At 37.6% G+C, this 26,451-nt stretch overlaps 1 protein-coding gene across 7 annotated transcripts in view; it reads right to left on the reverse strand.

Moving 5' to 3' along the window:
* The window catches only part of LOC130681006 (chromodomain-helicase-DNA-binding protein 9-like), a 91,611-nt gene that overhangs the window by 23,550 nt on the left and 41,610 nt on the right, over positions 1–26,451 (reverse strand). The window lies entirely within an intron of this gene.

Below are 26,451 nucleotides of genomic sequence, written 5' to 3' on the forward strand. Positions count from 1 at the left end.
AGGTCGTCGGCAGGAGGAAGAAAAATGGAGCACGGAGGGAGTTGAAGCCCGGGACTGTTAAATACCCAACTCTGGAGATCTACTCTGGGAGCATGAACCCACATTACATGTCGCTCTGGAGATTAGAGTGGATGGAAAGAAAACATGGGCAGGATACTCAGAGGGACAAAAATTCCAGCCACTTGTGGAGGACAAGTACTCACAACTGGCTGCTCTGGGACAAAAGAAAAGTCAGGCACTTTGAAAGACTTTTCAATAGTGAGAGGGCTGCTAAGGAAGGTTCCACAGAGCTTGCTCTTCAGGAGAAATAACAGGGTGAAAAAAATGATCCTGACACACTCAGGCCAGCAGTTTGGGAACATTCAGGAGCTTCAGGCACTCCATCCCCCTGGCTGACAATGCAGCCCCAAGACCCCCCACTGCAATACGCAGCCTGCGGCTCCTTCCCACAAGACAGCACTGCTTTGCAAACCTGCTAGCCCCGCCATTGAGCCAGACTAGCCAGAGGGTGGCCCTGCGGCAGACTCAGGGCTATAACGCAGAGGCGCCTCTCTCAATGCTCAGCCCACTGGTCCTACCAGTGGAGGCAGGCATTGAGGCCTGGAAGCAGGAAAGACTCTTTCCTCCTGGGAGGCACTGGCGCCATGCACCTGTAACCCACACCATCACTCAAAGGGCTGGGCAGCACCAGAGACTAGAGCTTCTGGGCACTAGAGGGTGCTGCCAGCACAAAGTTAATTATTACATAGGAATTATTACAAATATGAAATGGAAAAAGAATCTGTCACAAATCAAAATCCCTCAAACAATCAGAAAGGGGACTAAGTGAAACTCAAATCACCAAACTTCCTGATAAGGATTTCAAAATAAAAATCATAAACATGCTCACAAAGCTACAGAAAAATATTCAAAAACATAGGGAGGAATTTAAAAGTAGATTAGATGAGGTAGAGAAGGTAAATGAAATAGAAATTAGAGAACAGGAATACAAAGATGCTGAGGCAGAGGAAAAAAATGATCTCTAGGAATAAAAGAATATTGAGAGAACTGTGTGACAAATCCAAATGAAACAATATTCGCATTATAAGGGTTTCAGAAGAACAAGAGAGAGAAAAATGGATAGAAAGTGTCTTTGAGGAAATAATTGCTGAAAACTTCCCCAATCTGTGGAAGGAAACACTCTCAGGCCATGGGAGTGCACAGAACTTCCAACACAAGGTACCCAAGGAGGACAACACCAAGACATATAATAAATAAAATGGCAAAGATCAAAGACAAGGACAGAGTATTACAAGCAGCCAGAGAGAGAAAAAAGGTCACCTACAAAGGAAAACCCATCAGGCTATCATCACACTTCTTAGCAGAATCCTTACAGGCCGGAAAGGAGTGACATGACATATTTAATGCAATGAGACAGAAAGGCCCTGAACCGAGAATACTCCTCCCAGCAAGATTATCATTTAAATTTGAAGGAGGGATTAAACATTTTCCAGATAAGCAAAAGTTGAGGGAATTTACCTCCCACATATCATCTCTACAGTGTATTTTGGAGGGACTGCTTTAAATGGAAGTGTTCCTAAGGCTAAATCAACTACCCACAAAGTCTCTCAAGGGATACACAAAGAGTACACAATATGACACCTAATATATAAAGACAAGAAGAGGAAGAGAAAGACGGGAGAAAAAAAGAAGAACCTTTAATTGCGTTTGACCTAGCATAATAAGCGAGTTGAGTTAGACGGTTAGATAGTAAAGAAGATGCCCTTGAACCTTTGGTAACCATGAATCTAAAGCCTACAATGGCAATAAATACATATCTACTGATAATCACCCTAAATGTAAATGGACTGAATGCATCCATCAAAAGACATAGAGTTACAGAATGGATAAAAAGCAAGTCGTATCTGTATGCTGCCTACAAGAAACTCACTTCAAATCCAGAGACATGTACAGACAAAAAGAGAAGGGATGAGAAAAGATTTTTCATGCAATTAGTAGGGAGAAAAAGGCAGGAGTTGCAGTACTTAGACAAAACAGACTTCAAAACAGAGAAAGTAACATACAAAGAAGGACATTACATGATGACAAAGGGGTCAGTCCAACAAAAGGATATAACCATAATAAATATCTATGCACCCAACACAGGAGCACCTAATTATGTGATACAAATACTAACAGAATTAAGGGGGAAATAAAATGCAATGCATTCATTTTAGGAGACTTCAACACACTACTCACTCCAAAGGACTGATCAACCAGACAGAAAATAAGAAAGGAAATCGAGGCACTGAACAACACATTAGAACAGATGGACCTAACAAACATCTACAGTTTACTCCACCAAAAAGCAGCAGGATGCACATTTTTCTCAAATGCACATGGATTGTTTTCCAGAATGGACCACATACTAGGCCATGAAAAGGTTATCAGTAAAGTCAGAAGGAGTGAAATTGTACCAACCAGCTTCTCAGACCATAAAGGTATGAAACTAGAAATAAATTATGCAAAGAAAACAAAAAAGCCCATGAACACATAGAGGCTTAACAACATGTTCCTAAATATCAATATATCAATGACCAAATGAAAGCAGAAAGCAAGCACTATATAGAGACAAATGAAAACAAAACCTCAAAACCCGAAAATCTGTGGGACGTAGGGAAAACAGTTCTAAGAGGAAAGTACATACCAATAGAGGCTTACCTCAAGAATGAAAAACAATTCCAAACGAACAGTCTAAGGCGTTCACAATTAATGAAGCTAGAAAAGAACAAATGAGGCCCAAAGTCTGTAGAAGGAGTGACATAATATAGATCAGAGCAGAAAGAAAGAAACAAAATTAAAAATACCAATAGAAAGAATCAATGAAAACAGGAGCTGGTTCTTGAAGAAAATAAACAAACTAGATAAACCCTTAGACTTATCAAAAAAAAATGAGTGTATGCACATAAACAGAATGAAAAATGAGAAAGGAAAAATCACTATGGACACCACAGAAATACAAAGAATTATTAGAGAACACAATGAAAAATTATATGCTAACAAGATAGATAATCTAGAAAAATGGACAACTTTCGAGAAAAATACAACCTTCCAAGAATGACCCAGGAAGAAACAGACCAATTACCAGTAATGAAATTGAGCTAGTAATCAAAACACTACCTACAAGCAAAAGCCCTGGACCAGATGGCTTCATCACTGAATTTTACCCAGCATTTAGAGAAGACCTAATATCCATCCTTCTTAAAGTTTTCCAAAAACTAGAAGAGGAGTAAACACCTCCAAATTCATTCTATGAGGCGAGCATCACCCTAATAACAAAAGCAGGCAAAGACCCCACCAAAAAAGAAAACTACAGACCAATATCCCTGATGAACGTAGATGCAAAAATACTCAATAAAATATTAGCAAACCAAATTCAAAAATACATCAAGAGGATCATACACCATGACCAAGTGGGATTCATCTCAGGCATGCAAGGATGATACAACATTCAAAAATCCATCAACATCATCCACCACATATACAAAAAGGACAAAAACCACATGATCAACTCCATAGATGCTGAAAAAGCATTCGACAAAATTCAACATCCATTCATGATAAAAACTCTCAGCAAAATGAGTATAGAGGGCAGGTACCTCAACAAAATAAAAACCATATATGAAAAACCCACAGCCAACATCATACTGAACAGCAAGAAGCTGAAAGCACTTCCTCTGAGATTGGGAACAAGACAGGGATGCCCACTCTCCCACTGCTCTTCAACATACTACTGGAGATCCTAGCCACGGCAATTAGACAAAACAAAGAAATAAAAGAAATCCAGATCGGTAAAGAAGAATTTAAAGAGTCACAATTTGCAGATGACATGATATTGTACATAAAAAACCCTAAAGACTCCACTGCAAAACTACTATAACTGATATCAGAATACAGCAATATTTCAGGATACAAAATTAACACACAGAAATCTGTGGCTCTTCTATACACTAACAATAAACCAATAGAAAGAGAAATCAGGAAAACAACTCCATTCACAATTGCATCAAAAAGAATAAAATACCTAGGAATAAACCTAACCAAGGAAGTGAAAGACCTATATCCTGAAAACTACAAGACATTCTGAAGAGAAATTAAAGAGGACACTAACAAATGGAAAACTCATCACATGCTCTTGGCTAGGAAGAATTACTATTGTCAAAATGGCCATCCTGCCCAAAGCAATCTACAGATTCAATGCAATCCCTATCAAATTACCAACAGCATTCTTCAATGAACTGGAACAAATAGTTCTAAAATTCATATGGAACCATCAAAGACCCAGAATAGCCAAAGCAATCCCGAGAAGGAAGAATGAAGTGGGAGGGATCTTGCTCCCCAACTTCAAGCTCTACTACAAAGCCACAGTAATCAAGACAATATGTTACTGGCACAAGAACAGACCCACTGACCAGTGGAACAGAATAGATACTCCAGACATTAACCCAAACATATATGGTCAATTAATATATGATAAAGGAGCCATGGACATACAGTGGGGAAATGACAGCCTCTTCAACAGTTGGTGTTGGAAAAACTGGATAACTACATGTAAGAGAATGAAACTGGATCATTGTCGAACCCCATACACAAAGGTAAATTCAAAATGGATCAAAGACCTGAATGTAAGCCATGAAACCATACAACTCTTACAAAAAAACATAGTCAAAAACCTCTTGGACATAAACATGAGCAAATTCTTCATAAACGTATCTCCCTGGAAATGGAAACAAAAGCAAAAAATGAACAAGTGGGACTCTATCAAGCTGTAAAGCTTCTGTACAGCAAAGGACACCATTAATAGAACAAAAAGGCATCCTACAGTATGGGAGAATATATTCATAAATCACAGATTCGATAAAGGGTTGATATCCAAAATATATAAAGAACTCACGCACCTCAACAAATAAAAAGTGAACAAGCCAATTAAAAAATGGGCAGAGCACCTGAACAGACATTTATCCAAAAAAGAAACAAAAATGGCCAAAAGGATGCTCCACATCGCTAATTTATTAGGGAAATGCAAACCAAAATTACAATGAGATATTACACCAGTTAGAATGGCCAATATACAAAAGACAAGAAATAAGAACTGTTGGTGAGGATGTGTTGGAAAAGGGAGCCCTCCTGCATTGTTGGTGGAATTTAAACTGGTGCAACGGCTGTGCAGAGCAGTATGGAGGTTCCCCAAAAAACTAAAAATAGAAATACCCTATGATCCCGTAATTCCACTTCTAGGAATTTACCTGAAGAAAACAGAATCCCTGATTAGAAAAGATATGTGCACTCCTATGTTTGTTGCCACATTATTTGCAATAGCCAAGATATGGAAGCAACCAAAGTATTCATCAATAGATGAATGGATAAAGAAGAAATGGTACATATACACAATGGAATATTATTCAGTCATAAAAAGAAAAATCCTGCCATTTGCAACAACATGGATGGATCTAGAGGGCATTATGCTCAGTGAAATAAGTCAGGTGGAGAAAGACAAATTCCGTACGATTTCACTTACTTGTGGAATCTAAAAATAAAGCAAAACAGAATAAACCAAACAACAGTGACCTCATAGACACTGAGAAATGATTAGTGGTTACCTTCCCCTAGGGATGGGGTGGGTGGGTAGGGAGGGTGAGGGGGATGAAGGGTCACAATAATTCACAATCACAACATAAGCTGGTTATGGGGATGACAGTACAGCATGGAGAGTACAATGACTCTAACATCTGTCTATACTAGTATATAGTAACCAGTGTTGTACATGTGAAACTAAAACCATTAACAACAACAAAAAAAGAAACTTGTAACTTGCTCAAGTATATGGTAAAATTAGGTAAGACTATATAAATCACCAAGTTTCTTTTGTATAAATATATCATCACGTGTTTTCTTAGTTTGCCAAAATAGTATTCAGAAGCTCTCAATACTAATTTAGTATGCCATATATTATATTCCTGGAAGTTCAAAATATATACAGTTAACATTTTAAATACTCATTTCCACTTTTCTCATCTCTTCAACCTTCATGACTACCCTCTTCTTTCTTCTCCCCTTTATACCTAGATATCACAAAAGAGTAGTCAGCAGATGATATCCTGATTTTCATACCACTCATAAATTCCTTTTGGTTTACATGCTATTCCTCCATCCTTTTTCTACAGAAGTACTTTACTCAAGGTTGCCAATTCCTTCTCATAACCACAGAATAGTCTTTCATCTGTTTTATCCACTTCAGTATATTTTAATTTCCGGCACTGTTGCTGACTACCTTTTCTATGGGTCCAGGGATATCACAAATTTCTTAGACATGATTATTTCTCAAATTCCTTGGTTTTTTTCCTCCTGCCCCACAAATCCAGGTTCCCCAAGATTCTGGCCAAAACTCCGTTGTCTTCTCACCCTATGCTTTCTACTTCACTTATCTTAGGATGTTCCCTACATCAACTACCACTTTGTAGCAGAAACATTATTTTCTGACATCTAGTTTTACATTTTTTCAATTAAATGTACATCTCTTCAGTTGAAGTAATCTTACTGCCTCTGCTTTGTTCCACTTTAGTAACAGGTTGATCTGGTATAGCTTTTATTGTGGTTTTCCCCTGTTCAAAGTTTTCATTAGCCTGGCATGGAAGGCCTTCCACAAGGCACCCACCTAACTCCGCAAATATTTTCTAAGTACTACCCATTCATTAAATATATTCCTCTTTCTTTAAAAATAACAATGTAACCACAAAACACTAAAAACAGATACACATCCTTTTCTTCCATACCCATCGCCTTTAGTGACTGATGGGATATGAGTCAATAGAACAATACTTGTCTAGAGTTCAGAATATAGGCCATCAAAAAATATTAGCCAGATATCACATCAAGCACCACATGGATTATCTTATTTTAATATTGAAAAAAATCTTACATTGTTGCTACTAGTATTATACACATTTTACAGATGATGATACTAAAATTTGCTAAGATCAACAAGCTGGTACAATGTTATATGGCTGCTTAGTAGCAGACAGTTGTTTTAAACACAAGGCTGGTTAACTGCAAAGTCACTATTCTAATTCTACTTTATTGCTAATGTCTAATTATACAATATTTTTTAACATAGAGAAAATAAACTAACACCGATGAAGAGAGGTTAGACAACATGTGCCTTATTCAAATCTCTTTTAAATAAAGTTACATGTTCCTCTCTTCCCATTCCTAATCCTTCCTCCCTCAGATATGTATGAATACATACCTCAATTAAGTTACAGAAACACCTATCGAAAAATACATGACAAAGTCACAGTAGTCTGAAAAGAGAGAGGGAAGGACCTGGGCATTTCAATGGTAAACCACAATGTTTAATTTTTAAAAAATCAGATCTGAAACAAATATTACATTTGTTAGACCTAGGTGGTGGGTTTATGGGTATTTGTAAAATACTTCTAAACTTCTGTGTTCTTGCACAGTTAGGTTTTTAAAGAAGAACCAATATATAATGTGGATTCAAGGCTTAATCTAGAAACTTGTATTTTTAAATGGTTACGTAATTTTGATTATAGTAGCTTTAAAAAAAGTATTATGTAATAGGTGGATGGTTGTTGCGTGTAACTATTGAAAGGACGTGTGCTCATAAAATGAACAAGTAGTTAATATAAACAGTACAATATATAAAGATGTTTTAACACGTTCATACATAATCTTTTTGGGGATTTTCAATTCCAAGTAACTCTGAATGAAAAAAAGGTGTTTTAATACACGTAATGCTTTATTAATGAATTAAGATCATGAAAGTGGCAAATTTTATTTAAAATAATCATTATAAAGTTCATTTTTTTCATTTATTAAGCCTAGATTTTTTTGATACTACTTTTTTTATTAAGGTACCATTGATACACAATCTTAAAAGGTTTCACGTGAGTAACATTGTGCATATTACATTGACCCATATTATCAACCCCCCCAAATCACCCAACAGTAGTCACTGTGCCTCACCACAGCAAGAAGCTAATGCCACTACTTGTCTGCTCTGTGCTATACTGCCTTCTCCGTGACCGCCCTACATTATGCATGCACCTTAATCCTTCTCCCTCCCTCTCCAACAACCTTCCCAATTCCTTTCCCTTTGGTAACTGCTAGTCCCTTCTTGGAGTCTAAGTCTGCTGTTGTCTTGTTCTTTCAGTTTTGCTTTGTTGTTTTACTCCACAAATGAGTGAAATCATTTGATACTTGTCTTTCTCCACCTGGCTTACTTAACTGAGCATAATAGCCTCTAGCTCAATCCATGTTGTTGCAAATGGTAGGGTATGTTTTCTTCTTATGGCTGAATAATATTCCATTGTGTATATGTACCACCTCTTCTTTATCCATTCCTCTACTGACGGATATTTAGATTGCTTCCACATCATGGCTATTATAAATAGTGGGGCGATAAACACAGGGGTACATATGTCCTTTTGATTCTGGGATCTTGTTTTCTTTGAGCAAATTCCTAGGAGGGAATGCCTGGATACAATAGTATTTCTACTTTTAGTTTTTTGAGGAACATCCATATTGACGTCCACCATGGCTGAACTAATTTACTAGTGTAGGAGGGTCACCTTTCTCCCCATCCTCGCAAGCATTTGTTGTTCCTTTTCTTTTTGGCTGTTGGCCATTCTAACTGGTGTGAGGTGATCTCATTGCGGTTTTAATTTGCATTTCCCTGATAATTAGCGATGTGGAGCACCTTTCCACATGACTGTTGGCCATCTGCATTTCTTCTTTGGAGAAGTTTCTGTTCAGATCCTCTACGCATTTTTTAATTGGCTTATTTACTTTTTGGTGTTGAGGTGAGTGAGTTCTTTATATATTTTGGATGTTAACCCCTTATTGGGGTATGTCATTTATGAATATATTCTCCCATGCTGTACAATATTTTTTGGTTCTGATGGTGTTCTTTGCTGTACAGATGCTTTTTACCTTAATGTAGTCCCATTTGTTCATTTTTGCTTTTGTTTCCCTTGCCCGAGGATGTATGTTCAGGAAAAAAATTGCCCATGTTTATGTTCAAGAAATTTTTGCCTATGTTTTCTTCTAAGAGTCTTCTTTTTTCATTACTTACATTCAGATCTTTGATCCATTTTGAGTTTACTTTTGTGTATGGAGTTAGACAATAATTCAGTTTCATTTTCTGACATGTAGTTGTCCACTTTTGCCACACCATTTCTTGAAAAGGCTGTCATTTTCCCATTGTATATCCACAGCTCTCTACTGTGTCCCATTTATCTATGGGTCTTTTCTTGTGCCAATACCAAATTGTCTTGATTACTGTGGCTTTATAGAAGAGCTTGAAGTCACGGAGCATAAACCCCCAGTTTTATGCTCACTTTTCAGGATTGCTTTGCCTATTCTGGGTCTTTTGTGGTTCCATAAAAATTTTACAACTATTTGTTCTAGTATGTTGAAGAACGCTGTTTGTATTTTGAAAGGGATTGCACTGAATCTGTAGATTGCTTTGGGCAGGATGGCCATTTTGACAAGATGAAATCTTCCTATCCATGAGCATGGGACGTATTTTCATTTATTGGCATCTTCTTTAATTTCTCTCATGAGTGCCTTATAGTTTTCAGGGTGTAGGTCTTTCTTTCACCTCTTTGGTTAGGTGTATTCCTAGGTATTTTATTCTTTTTGATGCAATTGTGAATGGAATTGTTTTCCTGATTTCTCTTTCTACTAGTTTATTGTTAGTACATAGCAATGCTATGGATTTTTGTGTATTAATTTTATAACCTGCAACTTTGCCAAATTCAGTGATGAGTTCTAGTAGCTTTGAGGTGGATTCTTTAGCATTTTTTTATGTGCAATATGATGTCATCTGCAGTAACAGTTTGACTTCTTCCTTATCTGGATGCCTTTTATTTGCTATGTCTGATTACTGCAGCTAGGACCTCCAGTACTATGTTGAATTAAAGGTAGGGAGAGTGGGTATCCTTATGTTGTTCACGATCTTAGAGGAAATTCTTTCAGCTTTCCACTATTAAATATGATGTTGGCTTTGGGTTTGTCTCATATGGCCTTTATTATGTTGAAGTACTTGCCCTCTATACCCATTTTGTTGACTTTTCTATCACGAATGGATGTTGAACTTCCTCAAATGCTTTTTTCAGCATCTATTGAGATGATCATGTGATTTTTCTCCTTCATTTTCTACATGTGGTGTCTGACATGTTGATGGATTTTCTAATACTGTACCATCCTCGCATCCCTGGAATAAACCCTACTTGATCATAATGGATAATCCTTTTTACATATTTTTAAAATTTGCTTTGCTAGTATTCTGTTTGAGTATTTTTGCATCTATACTTATCAGGATATTGGCATGTAATTTTGTGTGTGTGTGTGTGTGTGTGTGTGTGTGTGTGGTGTCTTTGCCTGGTTTTGCTATGAAAGTGATACTGGCCTCATAGAATGAGTTTGGAAGTATACACTCCTCTTCTACTGTTTGAAAAACCTTAAGGAGAATGGGTATTAGATCTTCTCCAAATGGCTGATAAAATTCAGTGGTGAAGCAATCTGGTCGAGGAGTGTTGTTTTTTTCAGTAACTTTTGATTATCAATTCAATTTTATTACTGGTAATTGGTCTGTTCAGATTTTGTTTCTTCCTGGGTTTTGGAAGGTTCCTATTTGTCTAGAAAGTTATCCCTTCTTCTAGATTATCTGATTTGTTAGCATATAATTTTTCATAGTAGTCTCTAATATATTTCTATTTCTGTGGTGTCTGTAGTGATTTTTCCGTTCTCATTTCTAATTCTGTTTAGGTGTGTACACTGTCTTTCTCTTGATAAGTCTGGCTAGGGGTTTATCTATTTTGTTTATTTTCTCAAAGAACCAGCTCCTGTTTTCATTGATTCTTCCAATTTTTATTCTTCTCAATTTTATTTATTTCTGCTTTGATCATTATTACGTCCCTCCTTCTACAGACTTTGGCCTCATTTGTTCTTTTCTAGTTTCATTAATTGTGAGTTTTGACTGTTCATATTGGATTATTGTTCTTTTTTGAGGTAAGCCTCTACTACTGTATACATTTGTCTTAGAATAGCCTTCTCTGAGTCCCACAAATTTTGGGGTGCTGCGTTGTTTTATTTGTTCCATATATTGCTTGATTTGTTTTTATTTGTTCATTGATACAAAGATTATTTAGGAGCATGTTGCTAGGCCTCCATGTGTTTGTGGGGTTTTTTTTCTTTGCATAATTTATTTCTAGCTTCATACCTTTGTGGTCTGAGCAGCTGGTTGGTACAATTTCAATTCTTCTGAATTTACTTAAAGCTCTTTTAATGTCTTAGTATGTGCTCTATTCTTGAAAATTTTCCATGTGCACTTGAGAAGAATGTGTATCCTACTGCTTTTGGGTGGAGTGTTCTGTAGATATGTTATTTCCATCTGTTCTAATGTATTCTTCAGTGCCTCTGTCTCCTTAATCTGCCCGGTGATTTCCCCTTGGAGTGAGAGGTTGCTGACGCCTCCTAAAATGAATGCCTTACATTTTATTTTCCCCTTTGTTAGTATTTGTTTCACATATTTAGGTGCCCCTATGTTGTGTGCACAGATATTTATAATGGTCATATCCTCTTGTTGGATTGACCACTTTATCATTATGTAACGTACTTCATGAAATGTCTTTTCCATCCTTTTACTTTCAATCTGTGTATGTCTTTGTGTTTAAAGTGAGTCTCTTAGAGACAATATATATAGATAGGTCTTCTTTTCTTATCCATTCTGTAATTGTGTCTTTTGATTGGTGCATTCAGTCCATTTACATTTATGGTAATTACTAATAGATATTTAATTATTGCTATTGTAGGGTTTAGATTTGTGCTTACCAAAGGTTCAAGGGCAACTTCTTTACTATCTATCAGTCTAACTTAAAAGGCTTATTAAGTTAATTTCAAACACAACATAAAGGTTCTTTTTTTTTCCTCCCTTCTTCTTTGTCTTCCACTCTTAATATATTAGGTTTCATATTCTGTAGTCTTCACTTATTCCATGACAGACTTTGTGGGTAGTTGATTTAGCCTTAGGAGGACTTCCATCTACAGCAGTCCCTCCAAAATACACTGTAGAGATGATTTGTGGGAGGTAAATTCCCTCAACTTTTTCTTATCTGGAAATTGTTTAAACCCTGCTTCACAATTAAATAATAATCTTGCTGGGGAGAGTATTCTTCACTCAAGGCACTTCTGTTTCATTGCATTTACTATATCATACAACTCTCTTCAGGCCTGTAAGGTTTCTGCTGAGAAGTCTGATAATAGCCCGATGGGTTTTCCTTTGTATGTGACCTTTTCTCTCTCTCTGGCTGCTTTTAATACTCTGTGTCATTATCCTTGATCTTTGTCATTTTAATTATTAAATGTCTTGGTGTTGTTTACCTTGGATCCATTTCGTTGGAGAGACTATTTCCTACCCCAGGTTGGCGATGTTTCCAGCAATTATTTCCTCAATGGGACGTTCTACCCCCTCCTCTCTCTCCTCTTCTTCTGGTACCCCTATATTATGGATATTGTTCCATTAGGATTGGTCACACGGTTCCCTTACTTTTTTTCAGTCCTAGATATTGTTTATTTTTCTCTGTGCCTCAGCTTCTTATTACTCATGTTCTCTAATTTCTATTTCACTTACTGTCTCCTCTACATCATCTAATCTGCTTTAAAATCTCTCCAGTGTATGTTTCATCGCACATACTGTATTTTTCAAAGTAATTCTTCACTGAGGTCTTGAATATGATTTTGTATCTTCCTCAGCATGTTTATGATATTTATTTTGACAGCTTTATCAGGAAGATTGGTGATTTCAGTTTCAGTTATCCCTCTTTCTAGTGTTTGAGGGATTTGGGTTTGTACCAGGTTCTTCTGCCGTTTCATAATTATCATGACTTCCATGGAATGGTAACTTTGTGTAGGTGGCATCCTCTACCGTCCAGAAGCTCTATTCTCCAGAGTTCCCCAGCTGCTGGAGCGATGGTGGGGGTCGCAGGTATGTGGGGCCAGTGTATGCTATCACGAAAGGGCTCTTTCCTGCTTTCCTGTTGCAATGTCTGTCTCCACTGCCAGGGCCAGGGGACTCAGTGCACAGGGAGGAGCCTCTATGCTACACCCCCATAGCTGCTGTAGGCGGAGCCAGCAGGTTTGTGATTTCGATGCTGGCCCACAGGAAGGAGTGGCAGGCTGTGTATCACAGTGGGGGGCCTCGGCACTGCATTGTCAGCCAGGGGGATGGAGCGTGTGAAGCTCTTCAAAGTTCCCAATGTGCTGGACTGTGTGCCAGGAATGTTTTGTCCACCTCTCCTTTCTCCTGAGCAGCAAGCTCTTTGTAATCCTTGCTCCTTTAGCAGCCCCTCGCTGTTGGGAGGTCTTTCAAAGTGCCCACCTTTCTTTTATTCTGGAATGACCAGTTGTGGGTACCCGTTCTCCAGAAGCAGGTGAAATCTCAGTCTCTCTGAGTTTTCCACCTGTCTTTTCTTACCAACCCCTCTCTCTAATCTCCAGAGCACCATGTAATGTGTCTTTGTGCTGCCAGAGGAGATCTTCAGAGGTTTGTATTTAGCAGTCCTGGGTTTCTATTCCCTCCCCACTCCATTTCTCTTCCTCCCACCAGTGAGCTGGGGTGTGGGGAGGGCTTGGGTCCAGTTGAATGGCATCTTTGCTACTTTAACCTTTTCCGTGAGGTCTTCTCTTTTCCCCACATGTAGGCTGTCTGTGGCAGTCTTCTTTCTGGTTTCTTGTTATATGTGGTTTTAGGAGAAGGTTCTGCCTCACTTCTCATTCTGCCATCTTGTTTAATAGCCTAGGTTTCTTTTTTATAGCTCAAATTTATATGTACATTTAAATAAGCATTGAAATCTGAATTACGGTTTTTCCTAAGAATCACAAATGTGAAAAACAAATTGGTTCACTTAGATTATAAGGAATTTAAACACAAATATACTATGGAAATCATAATACAAATTGTATTTCAACCCAAATGGAAAGTTCTTTTCTGTTTTCTTATTCCAGACAATGTCAGTTCCATGAAAGTATCTCCCTTCAAGACTACCCTCAAAAATCACAGTAAATCAGACAAACCAATTAAGAATAAAATCAATCAATAAAAACAAACTAAACCTTGTACATCTATTTGCAATTTTTTACAGTAAAAGCAAATACGTTATATAACCGGAATAGCAATTTGTAATGATAGTGTACATAATTAATCATGCATATCTGTCTTGCTATTCTTAATCAGCATCCAGTGTTAAAAACCTTTTTCAGGATACTATCAAATAAAGGAATTAAATAGTGCTTTAGATGTTAACTCATCCAATTATCATGCTGAAACGTGAGCTTGTTTCACATACAGGACAAAATTTTTAAATAAGCATGTGTCTTAATGACATTAAGCCCAATTTACTACTCAAAAGTACATCAAAGTTACTGAAAAAAAAAAACTTAGTTTACATAGTACCTGAGCAAAATACACACTTTTAGTTTTAATATTTCCTAATATTTATATTGATCTGCTCTTTGATATTGTTTCATATAATCATTCCAATTTTCCCTATAATAAGCATATTATATTAATTACTAAATGCCAATAATTGTTTCTAAGAAAAATTTTACTTGACAAGTACAATTTCTCTCCACATTCAGCCAAAAATTACAACTCTAAAATAAGAAACTTGGGAAATTGTGTCTCTCATACTCATTAGATACCCATATTTCAATAACCATATCATTATTAGTAAATATCAGAATGATGCTGAATCTGCACTTAAGAAATCCACAGCTCTGAAAATTAAATGTATCCCTTCTCTGCATTTCAGTAGTCTAGATGGTTTCTCTGTACCAAAAGTACTATCATCCATATTTCTCCTTAATAAATCATTAAAAGTTCGCAAATATTTATAATCTCTCTTTCTTCTGGCGCCTCAAGATCAATGTAAAGGAGACGCTTAGCAAATGGCTTGCCTTCCTGAAATTATGCAAATCACTTTATTTTATCCAAGTTTTAGCCAACATTTTCTCTGAAGGAAAAAGCAAATTTATGAAGTACATTAAAACAACATAAGGTAACAGATCTGAAGAATGTCAGAGAGGAACTAAAGCTGTTTCCAGACCATTGTGACTCAAAAGATATCCTGGCAATGAAAAAATATACAAAAATTTCTATGCCTGGCTTACTATTTTTTTTAAGTGAAAAATAGTAAAACTGGGTTCATTCTATGATCTCAATCATGACTGAAACTAGAGGGTTAAAACATTTCTTGGATGTTTTAATTTAAAATGAAAAACAAGCACCTTCTCCTAAGAATTGAAGAAACTTGAATAAGAATTAGAACTTAGCTGATATATGGTATAATTACTAATTCTTTTGGGTGTAATATTGGTTGTCTAGAATAATCTCCTCATTCTTAGGAGATAATATGATGTATTTGGAAGTAGTCTCATGGTGATCTGCAATTTGCTTTCAAAATAAACGGTCAAAAACACAATCTATGTACTCACTTATACAAAGAAAGAAAATGTGCAAGATGTTAACAACAGAAGAAAATGGACATTTATTTACTTCATTTCATTTACTTTAGTCTTCAGTGAATACTTTTAATTTAAAAAACTGAGGAAAAAAATACCTTTTCCTGATTTACTGCCATAACAACAAGACATTGACTGGTACACATGAACTATTTAATCTTTGGAATCCCAAGAACTTAGAAAGCTGTTCTAACGAAAAATTTCAAAACTATACAATCACCTGGGGATGAATTCAAGATGGCAGTGTGAGAGGTGAGACAGAGAACTTTGCCCAAAACCACATATAATGCAAAAATATAGTTAATGCAACTAATCCAAAAGGGCAACAGAAAAGAAGGTTGTACCAGACCACATACACATGGAGAACAGAGCAGACCTCATGAACAGGGTAACGTACCAAACCTAATCCATAGGGACCCAAGACCTTCCCCCACCCCAGCTCACCGGTGGGAGGAAGAGAAACAGAGTGGGGAGGGGTGGAAGCCCAGGACTGTTGAAGATCCAGCATGGAGATGTTTTAGAAGGACAAACCTACATTGCATGGTGCTCTGGACATTAGTGGGGATGCAAAGGTAAGACAGGTGGAATACCTGGAGGCACTGAGATTCCGAACGTTTGTGGTCAACAGGGATCCAAAAACGGCCACTTTAGGATAAAGGAAAGCGGGCAGTCTGAGAAGCTTCTGGTAGCAAGAGGGCTGCTGAAGGGGCGGGGTCTGTATGGAGCTTCTTGTGTGGGAGAAGGGATACGTGGACAAGGTTGTCTGGGCACACTCTGCCCAGCAGGTTGGGAAGTTTCAGGAGCTTCAGGCATTCCACCCTCATGGCTAGCTACACAGCTCTGAGGTCCCCCACGCTGTGATATGGAGTATGGTATGCCATCTTCCTGGCCTGCCGGCACTGGCTTACAAACTGACAGTCACTACCCTGACGTGAGGCCAGCTAGAGGAAGGCCCCGCCTATGACAGCCACAGATGCAAAGCACAAAGGCTTACACCTGTATGCTTGGTACACTGGCTCTGACGGTGGAGACAGGCACTATAAGCAGGAAGCAGGAAACAGCACTTCCTCCCACCAGGCACCAGCACCACTCCCCTGAGACCTCAGAAATCACTCCAGGGGGTGAGCAGTTCCAGAGACAACAGCACCTGGGCACTAGAGGGCACCACATAGAAAAATGAAATGTCAAAGGAACCTGGTTCAGACAAAAATCTCACAAACCCCAGAAAAAGGACAAAATAAAACTGAACTCACCAATCTTCTGGACAGAGAGTTCAAAATAAAAATCATAAACATGCTCATGGAGGTACAGAAAAATATTCAAGAACTCAGGGATGAATTTAGGATGGAGATTCAATCACTAAATTTCATATTTGAAATACAAAACACAATAGAGGGATTTAAAAGCAAATTAGATGTAGTAGAAGAGATTGGTAAATGGAATAGAAATTAGAGAAGAGGAATACAAAGAAGCTGAGGCCCAGAGAGAAAAAAGGATCTTTAAGAATAAAAGAACATTAAGAGAACTGTGTGTCCAATAATCGAAATGGAAAAATATTTGTATTACAGGGGTACCAGAAGAAGAAGGGAGAAAAAAACAATAGAAAGTGTCTACTGAGGAGGTAATTGCTGAAAACTTCCCCAATCTGGGGAAAGACATAGTCTATCAGGCCATGGAAGTGCACATATCTCTAAACACAAAAGACCCAAAGAAGACAACACCAAGACATATAATAATTAAAAATTAAGACCAATACTCTGTCAATGACAAGAAACTCCTAAGAGAAATTGAAGTGTATACTAACAAAAGGAAATTCATACCATGCTCTTGAGTAGGAAGACCTAATATGGTAAAATGGCCATCCTGCCTAAACCAATCTAATGATTCAATGCAATGCCTACCAAAATATCAACAGTATTCTTCAACGAACTGGAACAAATAGTTCTAAAATAAATATTGAACTAAAAAAGACTCCAAATAGCCAAAGGAAGCCTGAGAAGGAAGAATAAAGCTGGGGGGATCTCGCTTCCCAACTTCAAGCTCTACTACAAAGCCACAGTAATCAAGAAAATTTGGTACTGGCACAAGAAAAGACCCATAGACCACTGGAACAGACTAGAGAGTTCAGATATTAACCGAAGCACATATGGTCAATTAATACATGATAAACGAGCCATGGATATACAATGGGGAAATGACAGCCTCTTCAACAGCTGGTGTTGGCAAAACTGGACAGCAACATGTAAGAGAATGAAACTGGATTAGTGTCTAACTACATTAACAAAAGTAAATTCGAAATGGATCAAAGACCTGAATGTAAGTCCTGAAAACATAAAATTCTTTGAAGAAAACATAGGCAAAACTCTCTTGGACATAAACATGAGCTACTTCTTCATGAACATATCTCCCCGGGAAAGGGAAACAAAAAAGCAAAAATGAACCAGTGGAACTACATCAAGCTAAAAAGCTTCTGTACAGCAAAGAACACCATCAGCAGAACAAAAAGGCATCCTACAGTATGGGAGAATATATTCATAAATGACATATCCGATAAGGAATTGACATAAAAAATATACAAAGAACTCATGCACCTCAAGAAAAAAAAAGCAAATAACGCAATTAAAAAATGGGCAGAGGATTTGAACAGACACTTCTCCAAAGGAGAAATCCAGATGGCCAAAAGGCACATGAAAAGATGCTCCACATCACTAATCATCAAGAAAATGCTAGTTAAAACCACAATGAGATATCACCTCACACCAGTTAGGATGGCCCCACCCAAAAGACAAACAACAAATGTTGGCGAGGATGCGGAGAAAGAAAAACCCTACTATAATGCTGGTGGGAATGCAAATTAGTTCAGCCTTTGTGGAAGGCAGTATGGCAGTTCCTCAAAACACTCAAAATAGAAATACCATTTGACCCAGGAATTCCACTCATAGGAATTTACACTAAGAATGCAGCAGTCCAGTTTGAAAAAGACATATGCCACCCTATGTTTATCGCACTACTATTTAAAATAGCCAAGAAATGGAAGCAACCTAAGTGTCCATCAGTAGATGAATGGATAAATAAGATGTCATACATATACACAATGCAATATTATTCAGCCATAAGAAGAAAACAAATCCTACCATTTGCGACAACATGGGTGGAGCTAAAGGGTATTATGCTCAGTGAAATAAGCCAGGTGGAGAAAGACAAGTATCAAATGATTTCACTCATCTGTGGAGTAAAAGAAAAAAAAAAAAAACGGAAGGAACAAACCAGCAGCAGATTCACAGAATCCAAGAATGGACTAGCAGTTACCAAAGGGAAAGGGACTGGGGAGGCTGAGTGGGAAGGGACGGGTAAGGGGGGAAAAGGACCATTATGATTAACACACATAATGTAGGGACGGGGGCACGGGGAAGGCAGTGTAGCACGGAGAAGACAAGTAGTGATTCTCTACCATCTTACTATGCTGATGGACAGCGACTGTAATGGGGTATGTGGTGGGGATTTGAGAATGGGGGGAATCTAGTAACCACGATGTTGTTCATGTAAGTGTATATTCATGATACCTAAATACATAATCAAATGAATGAATAAATAAATAATCAAAATGGTAAAGATCAAGGATAAGAACAGACTTTTAAAAGCAGCTAGAGAGAGAAAAATGATCACATATAAAGGGAAACCCATCAGGCTATCTTCACATTTCTCAACCAGAAATCTTACAGGCCAAAAGGGAGTGGCATGATATATTTAATGCAATGAAACAGAAATGCCTCAAACCAAGAGTACGCTACCCGGCAAGTTTATCATTTAAATTTGTAGAAGGGATTAAACAATTTTCAGATAAGCAAAAGCTGAGAGAATTTTCCTCCCACAAACCACCTGCACAGTGCATTTTGGAGGGACTGCTATTGATGGAAGTATTCCTAAGGCTAAATAGCTGTCACCAGGAGAAATAAAACCACAGTAAAGAAAGTAGAACAATTAATTATAAGCAGATGCAAAATCAAATCAACTACCCCCAGAGTCAATCAAGGGATAGACAAAGAGTAGAGAATATGATACGTAATATATAAAGAATGGAGGAGGAAGAAAAAGGAAGGCGGGTGGGGAAAGAACCTTAAGGTTGTGTTTGTAATAGCATACTAAGTGGGTTAAATTAGACTATTACACAGTAAGGGAATTACCCTTGAACCTTTGGTACCCACGAATCTAAAGCCTGCAATGACAATTAAGTACATTCCTTTTAATAATCGCCCTAAATGGAAATGGTCTGAATACACCAATCAAAAGACATAGAGGCTCTGAATGGATAAAAAAACAATACCTGTCTATATGCTGCCTTCAAGAGACTCACGTCAAACCCAAATATATACACAGACTGAAAGTAAACGGATCATGCAACTAATAGAGAGAAAAAAGCAGGAGTTAGCAGTATTTGTATCAGACAAAATAGACTTCAAAACAGAGAAAGTAACAAGAGACAAAGAAGGACATTACATAATGATAAAGGGGTTAGTCCAACAGGAGGATATAACTATTATAAATATCTATGCAGCCAACAGAGGAACACCTACATAGGTGAAACAAATACTAACAGAATTAAAGGGAGAAAGAGAATGCAGTGCATTCATTTTATGAGACTTCAACACATCACTCACTCCAAAGCACAGTAAACCAGACAGAAAATAAGTAGACAGAGGCACTGTAGAACATATTAGAACAGAAGGACCAAATGGACATCTACAGAAAACTCCATCCAAAAGCAACAGGATACACATTCTTCTCATGTGCACATGGAACATTTTCAAGAATAGATCATATACTAGGCCACAAAAAGAACCTCAGTAAATTCAAAAAGACTGAAATTATACCAACCAGTTTCTCAGATCACAAAGGTATGAAACTAGAAATAAATTCCACAAAGAAAATGAAAAAGCCCACAAACACATGGAGGCTTAATAACATGCTTCTAAATAATCAATGGATCAATGACCAAGTAAAAACAGAGACCAAGCAATATATGGAGACAAATGACAACAATAATTCAACACCACAAAATCTGTGGGACATAGCAAAGCCCATGGAAAGAGTGAAGTATACAGCAGTACAGGTCTACCCAAGAAAAGAACAATCCCAAATGAACAGTCTAAACTCACAATTAACGAAAATAGAAAAAGAACAAATGAGGCCCAAAGTCAGTAGAAGAGGGGACATAATAAAAATTAGAGTGGAAATAAATAAATCGATATTGATATTACAATAGAAAGAATCAATGAAAACAGGAGCTGGTTTTTTGAGAAAAAAAAACCAAAATAGATAAACCCTTAGCGAGACTTATCAAGAAAAAAGAGAGTCTACAAACATACACAGAATTAGAAATGAGAAAGGAAAAATCACTACGGACACAACAGAAATACAAAGATTTATGACAGATTACCATAAAAAAGTATATGCTAACAAACTGGATATCGTACAAGAAATGGACAACTTTCTAGAAAAATACAACCTTCCAAAGCTGACCCAGGCAGAAACAGAAAATCTGAATAGACCAATTACTAGCCAGGAAATTGAACTGGTAATAAAAAAACTACCTAAGAACAAAACACTTCGACCACTGCTGAATTTTATCAAATATTTACTGAAGACCTAATACCCATCCTCCTTAAAGTTTTCCAAAAAGCAGAAGAGGAAGGAATACTCCCAAACTCATTCTACGAGGCCAATATCACTCTAATACCAAAACCAGGCAAAGACACCACAAAAAAATAAAATTACACAAAAATATCGCTGATGAGCAAAGATGCAAGAATACCGAAGAAAATATTAGCAAACCGACTTCAAAAATACATACAAAAATCATCCATCATGATCAAGTGGGATTCATCCCAGGGATGCAAGGATGGTACAACATTCCAAAATCCATCAACATCGTCCACCACATCGACAAAAAGGACAAAAACCACATGATCATTTCCACAGATACAGAAAAAGCATTCAACAAAATTCAACATCCATTCATGATAAAAACCCTCAAAACAAAATGGGCACACAGGGCAAGTACCTCAACATCATAAAGGCCATATATGACAAACCCACAGCCAACATTATACTTAACAGCGAAAAGCTGAAAGCTTTTCCTCTAAGATCAGGAACAAGATAAGGATGCCACCTCTCCCCACTTGTATTTATTTTTATTTATTTATTTATTTATATTTTTTATTAAGGTATTATTGATATACATGAAGTTTCATATGAAAAAACAATGTGGTTACTACATTTACCCATATTATCAAGTCCCAACCCATACCCTATTGCAGTCACTGTCCATCACTGTAGTAAGATGCCACAGATTCACTACTTGCCTTCCCTGGGCTACACTGCTTTCCCCGTGACCCCTCACACCATGTGTACGAAACATAATACCCATCAATTCCCATCTCCTTCCCTCCTGACCAACCCTCCCACACCTATTCATTTTGGTAACTGCTACTCCCTTCTTGAAGTCTGTGAATCTGCTGCTCTTTTGTTCCTTCAGTTTTGCTTCGTTACTATACTCCGCAAATGAGGGAAATCATTTGGCACTTGTCTTTTTCTGCCTGCTCTATTTCACTGAGCATAATATCCTACATCTCGATCCATGCTGTTGCAAATGGTAGGATTTATGCAAGAGTTTCATGCAAGGGAATGACACTGGATTATTGTTTAAACCCATACACAAAAGTAAATTCGAAATGGATCAAAGACCTGAATGTAAGTCATGAAACCATGAAACTCTCACAAGACAACATAGGTAAAAATCTCCTGAATATAAACATGAACAACTTCTTCCTGAATGCATCTCCAGGAGTAAGGGATACAAAAGCAAAAATGAACACATGGGAATACATCAAACTAAAAAGCTTCTGTACAGCAAAGGACATCATCAGTAGAACAAAAAGGCATCCTACAGTATGGGAGAATATATTCATAAATGACATACCCAACAAAGGGTTAACATCCAAAATATATAAAGAACTCACATGCCTCAACACCCGTAAAGCACAAATAACCCAATTAAAAAATGGGCAAGGATATGAAGAGACAATTCTCCAAAGAAGAAATTCAGATGGCCAACAGACAGATGAAAAGAAGCTCCATATCACTAATCATCAGGGAAATGCAAATTAAAACCACAATGAGTTATCATATCATACCAGTAAGGATGGCCAGCATTGAAAAGACTATGAACAACAAATACTGGTGAGGTTGGGGACAAAGGGGAACTCCTCCTACACTGCTGGTGGGAATGTAAGCTAGTTCAACCATTGTGGAAAGCAATATGGATGTTCCTCAAAAAACTAAAAATAGAAATACCCCTTGACCCAGGAATCCCACTCCTTGGAATTTACCCAAACAATACAAGTTCTTAGATTCAAAAAGACATATGCACCCCTGTATTTATAGCAGCACTATTTACAATAGCCAAGAAATGGAAGCAACCTAAGTGTCCATCAGTTGATGAAAGGATAAAGAAGAGGTGGTACATATACACAATGGAGTATTATTCAGCCATAAGAAGAAAACAAATCCTACCATTTGCCACAACATGCATGGAGCTAGAGGGTATATTATGCTCAGTGAAATAAGCCAGGCAGAAAAAGACAAGTATCAAATGATTTCACTTATCTGCTAGGTATAAGAACAAAGAAAAAAATTGAAGGAACAAAACAGCAGCAGACTCACAGAACCCAAAAAGGAACTAACAGTTACCAAAGGGAAAGGGACTGGGGACGATGGGTGGGAAGGGAGGGATAAGGGGACATTACTATTAGCTGACATAATGTGCGGGGGGCATGGGGAGGGCTGTACAACACAGAGAAGACAAGCAGTGATTCTATAGCATCTTACTACACTGATGGACAGTGACTATAATGGGGTATGTTGGGGGGACTTGATGATGGGTGGAGTCTAGTAACCATAATGTTGCTCATGTAATTATAGATTAATGATACCAAAAAAACCACAAAACTGGACAGCTACATGGAAGAGAATGAAACTGGATTATTGTTTATCCCCATACACAAAAGTAAACTTGAAATGGATCAAAGAACTGAATGTAAGTCATGAAAACATAAAACTCTTAGAAGAAAACATAGGCAAAAATCTACTGAATATAAACATGAGCAACTTTTTCCTGAATGCATCCCTTGGGCAAGGGAAACAAAATAAAAAAATGAACAAGTGGAACTACATCATGCTAAAAAGCTTCTGCACAGCAAAGAACACCATCAACCGAACAAAAAGGCATCCTAAAGTATGGCAAAATATATTTGTAAATGACATATCCGACAAGGGGTTAACGTCCAAAATATATAAAGAAGTCATGCAACTCAACACCCAAAAAGCAAATAAACAGATTAAAAAAATGGGTGGAGAATATTAACAGACACTTCTCCAAAGATAAAATTCAGATGGCCAACAGGCACATGAAAAGATGCTCCACATCGCCAATCATTAGAGAAATGCAAATTAAAACTGCATGAGATATCACCTCACACCAGTTAGGATGGCCACCATCCAAAAGACAAACAACAATAAATGCTGGCGAGGATGCAGAGAAAGGGGAAACCTCCTACACTGCTGGTGGGAATGTAAACTAGTTCAACTGTTGTGGAAAGCAGTACGGAGGTTTCCCAAAAACTAAAAATAGAAATACCATTTGACCCAGGAATTCCACTCCTAGGAATTTACGCTAAGAATGCAGCAGCCCAGTTTCAAAAAGACATATGCACCCCTATGTTTATTGCAATGCTGTTTACAATAGCCAAGAAATGGAAGCAACCTAAGTGTCCATCAGTAGATGAATGGATAAAGAAGAGGTGGTACATATACACAATGGAGTATTATTCAGCCACAAGAAGAAAACAAATCCTACCATTTGCAACAACATGGATGGAACTAGAGGGTATTATGCTCAGTGAAATAAGCCAGTTGGAGGAAGACAAGTATCAAATGATTTCGCTCATCTGTCAAGAATAAGAACAAACCAAAAACTGAAGGAACAAAATAGCAGTAGACTCACAGAAACCAAGGATCGAGTAACAGTTGACAATGGGAAAGGGACTGGGGGGTGGGGTGGGAAGGGAGGTAGAAGGGGAATAAGGCGCATTACGATTAGCACACATAATGTACGGAAGATCACGGGGAAGGCACTACAGCACAGAGAAGTAGTGACTCTGTAGCATCTTACTACACTGATGGACAGTGACTGTAATAGGGTATGTGGTGGGGACTTGAGAATGGGGGGAATCTAGTAACCACAATGTTGGTCATGTAATTGTATACTAATAATACCAAAATTAAAAAAAAGAAAGCTAAAAAAAAAGAAGCTATACAGTCACCCATAAACTCAAAATAGTCCATAAATTGACAATATTTGAATTCATAGATACAGAGCCCAATGCATAGATAATGATTATCATTTCCTTAGAGACAAAATCATTCCCCTGATCAGAGACGAGCTATCCACACATCGAACTAATCTATCAGCTCTCACCAACTTCACAGATTTGTTCCACTGCTCAGCAAGAAAACACCTTCCTTCAGATCACGCAAGAAGGATCCCTTCCTTGGGCTTCACAATTTAGAGGGTCTGGTCTCTCTGCCATGCCAGTTCTCAGAGCCCAAAGAATGTATTACCCTTCCTCTCTTCTAGAACATGCTCCATGTACTCAGAGACTCTAAAACGGTTTTACACACACTTGCAGAGCCAGCCTGGGTCTATTTCCTGGGTTTGTTCTCTCAAGGAACTCCTTGTATCACAAGGAATACATTTATTGCCTGTATGTACATGCTTAGGCCAAAAAAGATGGAGAGAGGGAGGTGGAGGTTGGATATATAGGCTAAGAAGTCCACATGTGCTCATCAGGCCCCACAAGGTGCAGGATGGAACAAGGGGTGGAAAAAGAATTTCCATGGCCCACTTCTGCCATACTCTGGATGTGGAACTAGAAGGAGTATAAGAATTCTTCATTCAAACCAGTGCTCCCATTTGTCAAGAGGGACAGAACATATTTAACAGTTTACTGGTCTTATTCACAACTTTTACATATTCTGACATATAACATGAGAGCTTCAATTTGTACTCATTCCATGTAACCCACAAATATTTGGGGCAAGCCTGCATAAAAACGAGTTAAGAAACAGTTCAATAAGAATAAAAAGGAAATGGGATCAGGAAATGTCTTTTAGACCATGCAACAAACAGTTATGTGGACTCAACATCTGGGCCTCAGTTTGTACAACTGTAAAGTCTTTAATGATTGATTAATTTTTAAAGTTCCTTGTAGTTCTAAAAATTAAAAAATCCTTAAAACAAATAATCATTATTAAACAACAAGCTGACTATACAATTTATATAACACTTCCAAATTTGTTGTCACACTTACTAATAAAAAAATGTCAAAAATACATCTCCATGTATCACAGACGAGGAAACTGCAAAGAAGGTAACTTGTCTAAGACATGGTAGAGAGAGAGCAGGGTCAGGACATCGGTCCACCTCTCGTAACTCCAAATTCACTGTTTTGCCCACTTTATCAATGAAACTCACATCTGAAAACCTCCTCCAAGAGATTTACTGTCCAATCAACACTGGAACTGAGAAACAAATGACTGATGCCAAGAACAAAGATAAAGACTATATAATTCCTCTCTTTCATAGACAGCTCATTTGTCTGACAAGAATCATTAATTTAACTTTCTAGTCACTATGGCTCAATTCAGTAAGAGATAGCCACATGAATAACATTAAGAAAGTGCTGAAAGCACATAATATAAAGGAACAGTCCACAGCATTTTGACAAAATAAAATACAGTAACACTTTGGAA

Source organism: Manis pentadactyla, chromosome 15 (genome assembly GCF_030020395.1).
Source record: "Manis pentadactyla isolate mManPen7 chromosome 15, mManPen7.hap1, whole genome shotgun sequence".
Taxonomy (NCBI): Eukaryota; Metazoa; Chordata; class Mammalia; order Pholidota; family Manidae; genus Manis; species Manis pentadactyla.